Source organism: Palaemon carinicauda, chromosome 19 (assembly GCF_036898095.1).
Source record: "Palaemon carinicauda isolate YSFRI2023 chromosome 19, ASM3689809v2, whole genome shotgun sequence".
Classification (NCBI taxonomy): Eukaryota; Metazoa; Arthropoda; class Malacostraca; order Decapoda; family Palaemonidae; genus Palaemon; species Palaemon carinicauda.
The window spans coordinates 112,221,895-112,234,394 of NC_090743.1; the positions used below are offsets into that span (position 1 = coordinate 112,221,895).

Consider the following 12,500-nt stretch of genomic DNA (forward strand, 5'->3'; position numbering starts at 1 on the left):
CATTCTCCTCTGTCCTCATACACCTGACAACACTGAGATTACCAAAGAAGTTTTCTTTACCCAAGGGGTTAACTACTGCACTAAAATTGTTTAGTGGCTACTTTCATCTTAGTAAGGGTAGAAAAGACTCTTTTGCAATGATAAGCAGCTTTTCTAGGAGAAGGACAGTCCAAAATCAAACCATTGTTCTCTAGTCTTGGGTAGTGCCATACCTGTGTACCATGGTCTTCCACTGTCTTGGGTTAGAGTTCTCTTGCTTGTGGGTACACTCGGGTACAGTATTCTATCATATTTCTCTTCCCCTTGTTTTGTTAAAGTTTTTATAGATTATGTAGTAGATATTTATTTTAATGTTGTTATTGTTCTTAAAATATTTTACTTTTCCTTGTTTCCTTTCCTCTCTGGGCTATTTTCCATGCTGGAGCCCCCTAGGCTCATAGAATCCTGTTTTTCCAAATAGTGTTGTAGCTTAGTAAGTAAGTAAGTAAGTAAGTAAGTAAGTAAGTAATAATAATAATAATAATGATAATTATAATAATGTATATTCATCCATATGGTCCAAATTCTACACGTATATACGCACATATGGTCCAAATTCTAGACATTCATCCATATGATCCAAATTCTATACATTTATCCATGTGGTCCAAATTTTAGACATTCATCCATATGGTTCAAAGTCTATAGATTCATCCATGTTACAAATACTATACATTAATCCATATGGTAAAAATTATAGATATTCATCAATGTTGTCCAAATTCTATACATTCATCCATGTTACAAATTCTGCACTTCATCCATATCGTCCAAATTTTTCCCTTCAAAACTTTTGTTGGTTTATCCTACAGAATTTAAAGATTCAAGGTTGATGTAAAACAATATGAGTGTAATCACACAACCATTTCTCTCTCTCTCTCTCTCTCTCTCTCTCTCTCTCTCTCTCTCTCTCTCTCTCTCTCTCTCTCTCTCTCTCTCTGCAATTGATGTACACAAAATTTTACATTTTTAAAATCATGCAACGCAAAGGAAGAACTGGAGAATATTAACGGAGAATAATCTTCTTCATCAGTCCTTCCCTAACATGGGTTCTCTCTCTCTCTCTCTCTCTCTCTCTCTCTCTCTCCTCTCTCTCTCTCTCTCTCTCTCTCTCTCTCTCTCTCTCTCTCTGCAATTCATGGACGTAAAATTTTATATTTTTAAAAACATGCAACGTAAAGGAAGAACTGGAGAAAATTATCGGAGAATATTTATTTTCTCCATCAGTCCTTCCCTAACATGGGTTCTCTCTCTCTCCTCTCTCCTCTCTCTCTCTCTCTCTCTCTCTCTCTCTCTCTCTCTCTCTCTCTCTCTCTCTCTCTCTCTCTCTCTATATATATATATATATATATATATATATATATATATATATATATATATATATATATGTATATATACAGTATATATATATACAGTATATATATATATATATATATATAAAATATACATATTGGTATTTTTCATTAACGAAAATTTGTGAAACAGTGTATGCAAGTATTCATTTGCCTATAAATTATTATGAAGCTGATAAAAATATTTTGCACCACGCGCCTTTTACTTTGTAATAGAACCCTCTGGATACTAATCAGTTGTTTATGGGTGAAACTGCTGGCCCCTCACTCTTTCTTTTGACTCCACTAGATACTGGTACGCTTATTTTAACTGGGTAGACTTAAGAGCTACATATTCTGTGATCGAATTCAGTCCCGTAAATATATAATTATGACTCAATGAACTGTCTGAAAATTACATCGTGGTAATGTACATTTGATGTTTTAACTTAAAAAAAAGGTCATGTATTATACATTTGTATTGATATTACATAAAGAGAGGTCATGGTGAAGCATGTTTTATTCGTCTCCACGGTGAGTTTCTAAGGGCATAAAATAACCTAACATTTCAGAGCTGTCCTTAGTGTTAGTTAAATATAGGTCGTTATTATTTAGTATGTAAAGTGGGTGTGTTTATGGTTTAAGAGAGTTTGTACTCACAGGTTCCAGGGAGCGCTGGACATGAAATAACTTTTTATGGTTTATGGTTTTTTATAATATATATATTTTTTTTATATAATCAATCATTCTTCATCTAAAGAGGCCCTATATAAGAAGCGGGAACTCTCTGGATCCAGATATCTCCAAGACATGTTTTTATGACATTTCTTTGAATTCCTTTTATTTATTTTTTTTTTGTCGTGCCATGTGTTTTAAGACTTACTTTTTAAATTCGTAGTTGTCCTGATTTTTTTATAGATGTTTAGTTAAGATATGGAACATTTATGATACACACGTTTTTTCCCGAAAATCTTGTTTTTCAAAATGGAAATCATCATTTTAATGGTTTCCAAAAAGTATATAGTAAAAAATACACATTTTTTTTAATTGTTAATAACTACATTGTGTGATATTTCATATGATTAAATGTATATTCATAAACAACTATAGCATTGTAAAGTAAACGATTAACTTGATACTTTGTTAATGGCGAACTCGTTTCCCTGTACAATTTACTTGATTTTTGCTACTGTTACCTTGGCTTCAATGTATTATTATTATTATTATTATTATTATTATTATTATTATTATTATTATTATTATTATTATTATTATTACTTACTTACTTACTTACTTACTTACTTACTAAGCTACAACACTAGCTGAAAAAGCAAGATGCTGTAAGGCCAGGGTCTCCAACAGGAAAAATAGCCCAGTGAGGAAAGGATACAAGGAAAAATAAAATATTTTAAGAACAGTAACAACATTGAAATATATATCTCCTATATAAACTATAAAAACTTTAGCTAAATAAGAGAAAAAGAAATGAAAGAGAATAGTGTGCCCGAGTGTACCCTCAAGCAAGAGAACTCTAACCCAAGACAGTGGAAGACCATGGTACAGAGGTTATGACACTACCCAAGACTAGAGAACAATAGTTTGATTTTGGAGTGTACTTCTCCTAGAAGAGCTGCTGGCCATACCTAAAGAGTCTTTTCAACCCTTACCAAGAGTAAAGTAGTTACTGAAGAATTACAGAGCAGTAGTTAACCCCTTGAACGAAAAAGAACTTTTTGGTAATTGATGAAAAGGTGAGGTGAGGGCATGAAAGAGGGTTAAGCCACTTAAACTGAAAGCAGATAAGGGAAGCTTTTGGTGGAAACGATTCGAATTCCTTAAGGAATTTATTAGAACTAAATGACGAGTTGGATATATTAGATGAAGAATTGGGAAGCCACTTTTCGATATCGAAGTAACGCTCTACATCCTTTTGGAGTCGTAGATGCTTTATTTAGATATAAGAAAATGGCGATAGGTCAAGTAACACGTGGTCTCATGATCCATTGGTTTTTTTTTTTTTTTTTTTTTTTTTTTTTTTTTTTTTTTTTTTTTTTTTTTTTTGCATCAGTTACGTTTAGTTATGACACATTTCTGCATTATTAATCAGTAGGTACCAATGGGCCTATCTGAGATGAATTAGTTTTGCACCAACAATTGGACATTTATTAGGTTTTCACTAAGATGATGTACAAATATTACTCCTTTATTACCACATACTACTATTGCAACTACTATTTTTTGCCTAAAGTAATATGAACTCGTACGTTTTAAAGCCAATCGTTGCAAAATATCTTGGCATCGAAAGCAGTACCAAGAATAGTGTAGAATTCGTCAGTGTTAAGGCAGCCGACGGTGGCAAGGCATCTTGGTTTATTATTGATGTTGAAAGGGCTCAATCTGACTCTGACATTTGTCGTATGAACCGAAGGACAACCACTCTGCTTTTGACAGATGATGGTCCGGGTGAAGTTTGGATTGAAATAACGAAGGCGCTTTCAGCCAATCGTCGTTGATCTCGGTATTACCATAGATGATCGTGTTGGAACTACCGGGAGGGTAGAATTGTCGCTGAGATTTAACTGGGCACTGGGATGATTGATTTATGGATTTGGTGCTGAGATTTATCTAGATATTGAGGTTTATTCATTGACGGGTTTGGCGCTGCGGTTTAACTAAACACTAGGATTCATTGATTGGTGGATTCGTCACAGAGTTTAACTAAACACTGAGGTTGGTAGATTGGTTGATTTGGCACTGAGGTTGAATGAAATACTTGGGTACTTTGATTAGTAGATTTGAAATGATTAGTTGATTGTACTGTATATAGTCTATTGGTTTTATTTGCTAAGGGTATAGTTATGTGGAATCACACAAGCTCTTCAGTCAAAAGCTGAGGCCTCTAAGTATATATATATATATATATATATATATATATATATATATATATATATATATATATATATATATATATATATATATATATATATATATATAAATATATATTATTATTATTATTACTATCCAAGCTACAACCCTAGTTGGAAAAGCAAGATGCTACAAGCCCAGGGGCTCCAACAGGGAAAAATAGCCCAGTGAGGAAAGGAAATAAGGAAATAAATAAATGAAGAGAACAAATTAACAATAATTCATTCTAAAAACAGTAACAATGTCAAAACGGACATGTCATATATAAACTATTAACAACATCAAAAACCAATATGTCATAAATAAACTATAAAAGACTCATGTCCGCCTGGTCAACAAAAAAGCATTTGCTGCAACTTTGAACTTTTGAAGTTCTACTGATTCAACCACCCGATTAGGAAGATCATTCCACAACTTGGTAACAGCTGGAATAAAACTTCTAGAGTACTGCGTAGTATTGAGCCTCGTGATGGAGAATGCCTGGCTATTAGAATTAACTGCCTGCCTAGTATTACGAACAGGATAGAATTGTCCAGGGAGATCTGAATGTAAAGGATGGTCAGAGTTATGAAAAATCTTATGCAACATGCATAATGAACTAATTGAACGACGGTGCCAGAGATTAATATCTAGATCAGGAATAAGAAATTTAATAGACCGTAAGTTTCTGTCCAACAAATTAAGATGAGAATCAGCAGCTGAAGACCAGACAGGAGAACAATACTCAAAACAAGGTAGAATGAAAGAATTAAAACACTTCTTCAGAATAGATTGATCACATATATATTTATATATATATTATATATATATATATATATATATATATATATATATATATAGAGAGAGAGAGAGAGAGAGAGAGAGAGAGAGAGAGAGAGAGAGAGAGAGAGAGAGAGAGAGAGAGAGAAAGTAGATGTTGCCAATCTGTAATGTTTATGAATTAATCAGGTGATATAGAGAAGAAGCATACATACATACGCACACACACACACATATATATATATATATATATGTATATATATATTTATATATATATATATATATATACACAAAGTAGATGTTGCCAATCTGTTATGTTTATGAATTAATCAGGTGATATAGAGAAGAAGCATACATACATACGCGCACACACACACACACACACACACACATATATATATATATATATATATATATATATATATATATATATATATATATGTATATATATATATACATATATATATATATATATATATATATATATATATATATATATATGTATGTATATATATTTATATATATACACACACAAAGTAGATGTTGCCAATCTGTTATGTTTATGAATTAATCAGGTATGTAGAGAAGAAGTTTTAGAAATATTGAATGTAGAATCAGAAAAACTGTTGGATCAGATAAGGAAAGAGCAACGCTTATGATTAAAGAAAAAAATAATGCGTATTGCAAAACATCATTATGAAAATATGAAGCACATTGTCCTTAATCATTTACAGTTATCATGGCGAACACTAGTTTAGTTTTCCATGAGTTTTTATTTAGGCATTTGGAATTATGTTTCAGGTATAACTCTTTGCTGTTAACATTTGTTTATCATTTTTTTTTCAATATCAATGGTCAAGTATAACATCACACAATGCACTTGAAACAAACTATATAGGATAGTGAAATAACAGGTAAGAAATGCAATATAATGATTAAAGGTTGCTCTAGCATTTCCTTGATCTTTGCCTTAAATGTATTGATAGAAATTGGGAAAATGATCTTGGGTTATTACCCTAATCTCTCATTCTCTCACTACCATCCTTTTAATTTCTCTGCATCTGTGAGATTTTTTTTTTCATTTTTTTTTTCATTTGATGTTCTGACGTTTTCTGATAATTGGAAAATTACCTATATAATTATCATTGCTGAATTGTCCATTTTTTTCATTGGCGGTTGACTGTGGATCAAGATTTTAGTGCAAATACATTTCTTGTAGATTATTTATTCCGTTTCATCTTCTTTCAAGGTCTTATTCTTAACATATCTGATTTTTTTATTTTGTTTTAGGGGTATGGGAGGGGTAAGGAATAGCTATTTGTACAAGGAGAAAACCATTAGACTGTGAAGGTATATTGGACTCACGTTAGGTCACAGGTGTATTAGGTATTGCAAAGGCAGGCATTTTTTAATTGACCTCTTAAAACTAAGGCTTTTTAGAATTGTGGGGAATATTCAGATTTTACCTTATTTTACATCATCATGTTTGGTGAATATTTTTTTTTTTTTTTTTTTCTTTTTTTTTTTTTTGTTACGACTTTCTCTGTTACCAGTTGATTATTTCGAAAATTTTAGTTTGTTTTTGTAGAATATATTGTTCGTTTTTCTTTGGGGTTCAATTATATACTTTCCCATCTCTTACTTTATCTCATAATTGGGTCTGTGTGAGCTCTTTCGAAAAGTAATTCTCTCTCTCTCTCTCTCTCTCTCTCTCTCTCTCTCTCTCTCTCTCTCTCTCTCTCTCTCTCTCTCTCATTTCCTTCTCCACGGGGCATAATGTACGCCCAGCGCGACCAATGTTACAGTTGCACGACAACGGGATATCTCTATTAGAAATTTATTGATAATCAATGGCTGTAGTGGACTACTACTCCTAAACTTTTTTGTGTCTTGTTCATTTTATGTTCATGTAGAACACCCCTCTCTCTCTCTCTCTCTCTCTCTCTCTCTCTCTCTCTCTCTCTCTCTCTCTCTCTCTCTCATTCGTTCCTTTGATGATGTAACATGTCAGTTCCGTGTCTCTTTGACTGCCCATCGCGTGACTGTCAACTGAGGCCCATTTAGCCATCAACGCCGTTTGCCCCGAACGGGTTACGGAAAACGATCAGTTGATACAAAAACTCCCGGAGGTTTGTTTGCGGGTGAACGAAAAACGGCCGGGTTTATCGGAATCCGTTGAACGCGGCTGGTGGAATTAGAACCGGTTAATGTTTATTATTGCCACTGGCTGGCTTTGATGAATGTCTTTCAGTAGGTTCGCCTGTGTAAAGTTTTCAGTTCGCCAAATGAAATTTATGAATTGTTGAAGTGTGACATTGTGGTTTCCTTGCAGAAATGGAAGTAATTACTTAATTTTTTTTTTTTAATTGAAGATAGTTTGTAAATGAAAAATAAAAACATTTTGTTTATGGTTATTTTTTCAGTTTACTTAAATTTAAGATTTCAGTAAAATGATGTTGACATATTGTTGATTATAATTGCAATAATAACCGGTGGTTGTTAGTGAATTATTGTCAGGGTATTTAACTGGAATTTGATAAAAAAGAAATAGACATTCTTCCAAAGTTATCTTATCAAAGACCCTCAAGAACCTGCCTTGTTTTTCTTAATCAATTTTGGAAAATTATCATATCAGTTTTTTCATGTTTTTTCCCGTGTTCAGTGAAAGTGTTTATCAGTTTTGTTTTCGTTTCTTGTCATTATTCGTCTTATATGTTTTTTTTTTTTTATAACTATTTAAGTTGGATACTCTAATAGATAATGGGTGGATGAGGTTTTTATTCAAGTCTATTATTATTATTATTATTATTATTATTATTATTATTATTATTAAATGCTTCATTCTTTCGTCATCATTTGTATATCCTTCCTTCATGATTGTGTGTGTGTATATATATATATATATATATATATATATATATATATATATATATATATATATATATATATATTATAATCATTATCATCATCAGCCGTAACTAGTCCAATGCACGACAAAAGCCTATGACATGTCCTTCCACTCAAGCTATAATAAGCTTCCACTGGCGTCTGTATATGGTCTGTCGATGTCAGTCTGTCTGTACCTGCAACTTTTCTTAGTTCGTCATATATATATATATATATATATATATATATATATATATATATATATATATATATATATACATATACATATATATATAGATAGATACACATGCATATATATATATATATATATATATATATGTATATATATATATATATATATATATATATATATATATATATATATATATATATATATATATATATAGATAGATAGATAGATAGATAGAAAGATATATGTATCTGTCTTTCTTTATGTTCTGATAATGAAACGTTACTATTACTGGGTTTTCTTGGAGGCAGATCTAAAGTCAAATTATTTTAGATAAGCATTTTAGTCCAGTGGTTGTGAAAAGTTTCTAAACTTTTACTGCTATGCCTAGTTATTAGATGTGAAATACTGGGTTTTCCTGTTGGCAAATCTTAAGAAATAGTTTTAGGGAAACATTTTAGGAGGTGAATGTTTAAAGCTTCTGAGCCTTTACTACTCAAGAGACTTGCCTAGTTATTAGATGTGAAATATAGTGTAGAAAACTGGTCCGACATTGATCGTGACATTTCTCATTGCCTTGTAATCCTGAATATCTCAAAAATCCCACATGCTAACCTCATCAGAACTAACCTTTAGAAACTACGAAAGACTCCTGAACTAAATGAACATTTTAAGTAACTAAAACTTACGTAATTTGATTAACATACTGCCATAAGAGTACAGTTTCAAAAGCTCTAACTTCAAAACTTTGATAAAAGACCGCTTTGAAATTTCATAGATGCCTTTAAATATGTGTCGCGTTTGAGTTCTTTAAATTTAGTACCTTTTCGTATTCCAACTTTACATAGTTTAAAGTCTTATAGGGTACTTGAGTTTATAAAACTCCAAAGTACTATTTTTATTTAATTTTGTATACAACTTATGTTCCAGCTGCGACCAGATTGTAGAATGATCTTCCTAATCAGGTAGCTGAATCGGTGGAACTTCAGAAGTTCAAATTTGTAGCGAATGGTTTTATGTTGAACAGGTTAACATAAGTCTCTCTTTATAGTTTTTATATATCTATTTTAACGTTGTTACCGATCTTATATTCATTATTCATTACTTCCCATGTCTTCTTTTTCTTCTACTTTGTCTTCCCATGTAGCTTATTTATATCCCTATATTCTTTCTTCACAGGTCTATTTTCCCTGGTGGAGCTCTTGGACTAATAGCATTCTGCTTTTCCAACTAGGGTTATAGCCTAGGTAATAATAATAATAATAATAATAATAATAATAATAATAATAATAATAATAATAATAATAATGGTAACTAACAAATAAAAAAAAAAAAAATTAATGCGCTTTGCATTTTTTACTGTACATGTTTACATCCTATATTCTTAAAGCTTTGTTCGCATGCATTCTTTTTTTCCATTTTAACTCGCAATACTCTTTAATGTTAAATGCCTGATTGAAACTACATTTATATAGCAATCATGTAATGTGATTTCAACTGGCGCGAAAAGTGTTGTAAATGTCAAATTCTCTCCTCGTACAGACTTTTTCATAATTTGAAACTATTTTCAATATTACGTTTTGAACGTTCGAATATATAAGTATATATATATATATATATATATATATATATATATATATATATATACACACACATATATATATGTATATATATACATATATATTTATATGTGTATATATATGTATATGTATAAATATATATATATATATATATATATATATATATATATATATATATATATACATATATATACATATTTATATGTGTGTGTGTATAAATATATAATATATATATATATATATATATATATATATATATATATATATATATATATGTATATATATATATATTTATATATACTGTATATATACATTTTATATATATATATATATATATATATATATATATATATATATATATATATATACTGTATATATACATTTTATATATATATATATATTTTATATATATATATGTGTGTGTGTGTGTGTGTGCAGGTGCCCCGCAGTTCTGTAGTTAATACATTAACCTCACTAGCGAGAGATCCTGAGGTCGGCTGGCTAAAAGTCTGAGAGCGGCTTTGCTGAATTCTATTGTGTACCTCTCATTTAGTAAACTGTCGCGGTTTGTTACCATAATTTAAAAGATAATATAATAATATGTATATATGTGTGTATGCGCGTGTGTATGTGATTTACATAAAGGCAGGTGCATTAGTGGCGTCTATGTATTTCCTACCGGAATCCTCGTATCATCTCGGGTTGTTCAACTTTTCAGGTGTAAGCTTTTGATAGAATAAACGATGATTATTCCTTTCCTTTTCTTCATATATCCTCTTCACGACAGCGCGGTTTCGACAAATTTATGTCTTTATCAAGTGATTATTGGTTTTATATATATATATATATATATATATATATATATATATATATATATATATGTATATATACATATATATATACACACATATATACACATACACACATACACACACACACACACACCAGTAAAGATATCCGGCGTTGACCTGGTGTAGGATTAAAAAGCAATGACAATATATGCTATTGGTCGATTCATTTAAGTTATTTATATAATGACTTATTCTGAACCACGTGTTTTTAACTCCTAGAAACTCTTATCGCCAAATACTTCAGTTGTAGAAACTGTGTAATCGTGAAGATGAAAAAAAATCCTATGTTAAGTTGGAGATGATATTTGTTCAGGAATATCAAGGTCACGGTCAAGCAAAATGGCCAATTCACGTAATCAGCTATGAGTTTGGACATTGTTGTCACAGGGACCTCAAACTTGGTTTAATATTTGAGTGTATGAAAATCCACACCAATTAATACATGTTAAGTCGTAGGTCAAGGTCGAGTCGAAGGTCAATGTCAAGCAAAGGGTAAAATTCCCGTCTTCAACCATACGGCCACAATTTTAATAGTAAAGTAATGAAACTTGCTTGGATTTTAAACTGCTGTACAAAGAGCTGGAAATGGGTAAATTTTGGAAGGTCAAAGGTCAAGGTCATAGACCCGCAAACCGTCCAAAATCAGTCAAAATGTCGAGAAATAAGCTGGCCTGGTGGAGGTACGCGCTCTACTGAGTTCCCCTCTAGTTTATCTGTTTGATGACTTATTGAGAACCACGCGTTTTTAATTCATACATACTCTTATCACCCTATATTTCATTTGTGGAAACCGTGCAACCGTCAATATGAAACATTTCCTATGTTAAGGTGATGATATTTGTTGTTATACATGGTCTCCAAAAATGTGATGAAACCAGGAAAAACAAATGACTTCTGTGTTAAGTTCTTTTTTTTTTAAATACAAATTATGAAAAAAATTGTTTTGCACTATTATTTTCTTTTTAATACAAAACAGCGTCTACATCTTCAGCCCATCAGAGAATATGTGCTATATATACTTAAGAAATGTTTGAGTTAAAAGGATAACTCGCATAAATTAAAGGTTTTATGTTTTCACTTTATAATATTTAGTTAATATTTTAAAATGCTTCAATGTAATTAAACCAAATAAACATATAAGGAATCGCATTATCAACAAAAAGTGGTAATGAAAACAAATATCTTTTATAAATCAAAGTTTCAAATTTTTATAAAAAGTTTCAAATTTTTATAAAAAGTTTCAAAAGTATAAAGAAGATTGAAAGAAATGTAAACATTTTATGAGTTGAGTCATTTAAGGATAATCAGCAAATTCTTTTGAATTTAGACTGAAAATATCTTTATAAACAATGTTCTTTGTTTTTATTTTGCTCCTACATGTGATGCTCGTACATAAAGATGACCATGTGAGAAGTATGGGTCCTCAAGTTGCAATCCTGCAATGTTTAGTGTGTGATCTTGTTTGAGATGTAAAGTGTGTGGGGTTCTGTCAACCATAGCTCCCTTAAAGGGGCACCTAGAGATTCGGGATCACTTCCATAACTTCATCGGAAAATATTACATAAGATTACACTAATAGTTTTTATTTAGAATTTTATATATTTGAAGTTTTAAGAGGGTGAGGGGCTCTGCTCCCATAGCTCCCTTAAGGGGCACTTAAAGAATCGGGACCACTTGCATCATCTTATTCGGAAAATTTTACATGGGAATACATATTTGTTTTTTATGTAGAATCTGTAACCTCTCATTCTATTGGAAACACACACACATTGCCTTATATATATATATATATATATATATATATATATATATATATATATATATATATATATATATACATATACATATATATATATTATATATATATTATATATATATATATATATATATATATATATATATACTGATATATATATATATATATATATATATATATATA

General features: G+C 30.6%; 1 protein-coding gene across 1 annotated transcript in view; it reads left to right on the plus strand.

Annotated features, from left to right (window-relative positions):
• Positions 1–12,500, plus strand: part of cos (kinesin-like protein costa) — a 233,146-nt gene that overhangs the window by 171,600 nt on the left and 49,046 nt on the right. The gene's annotated exons all lie outside the window — the stretch shown is intronic.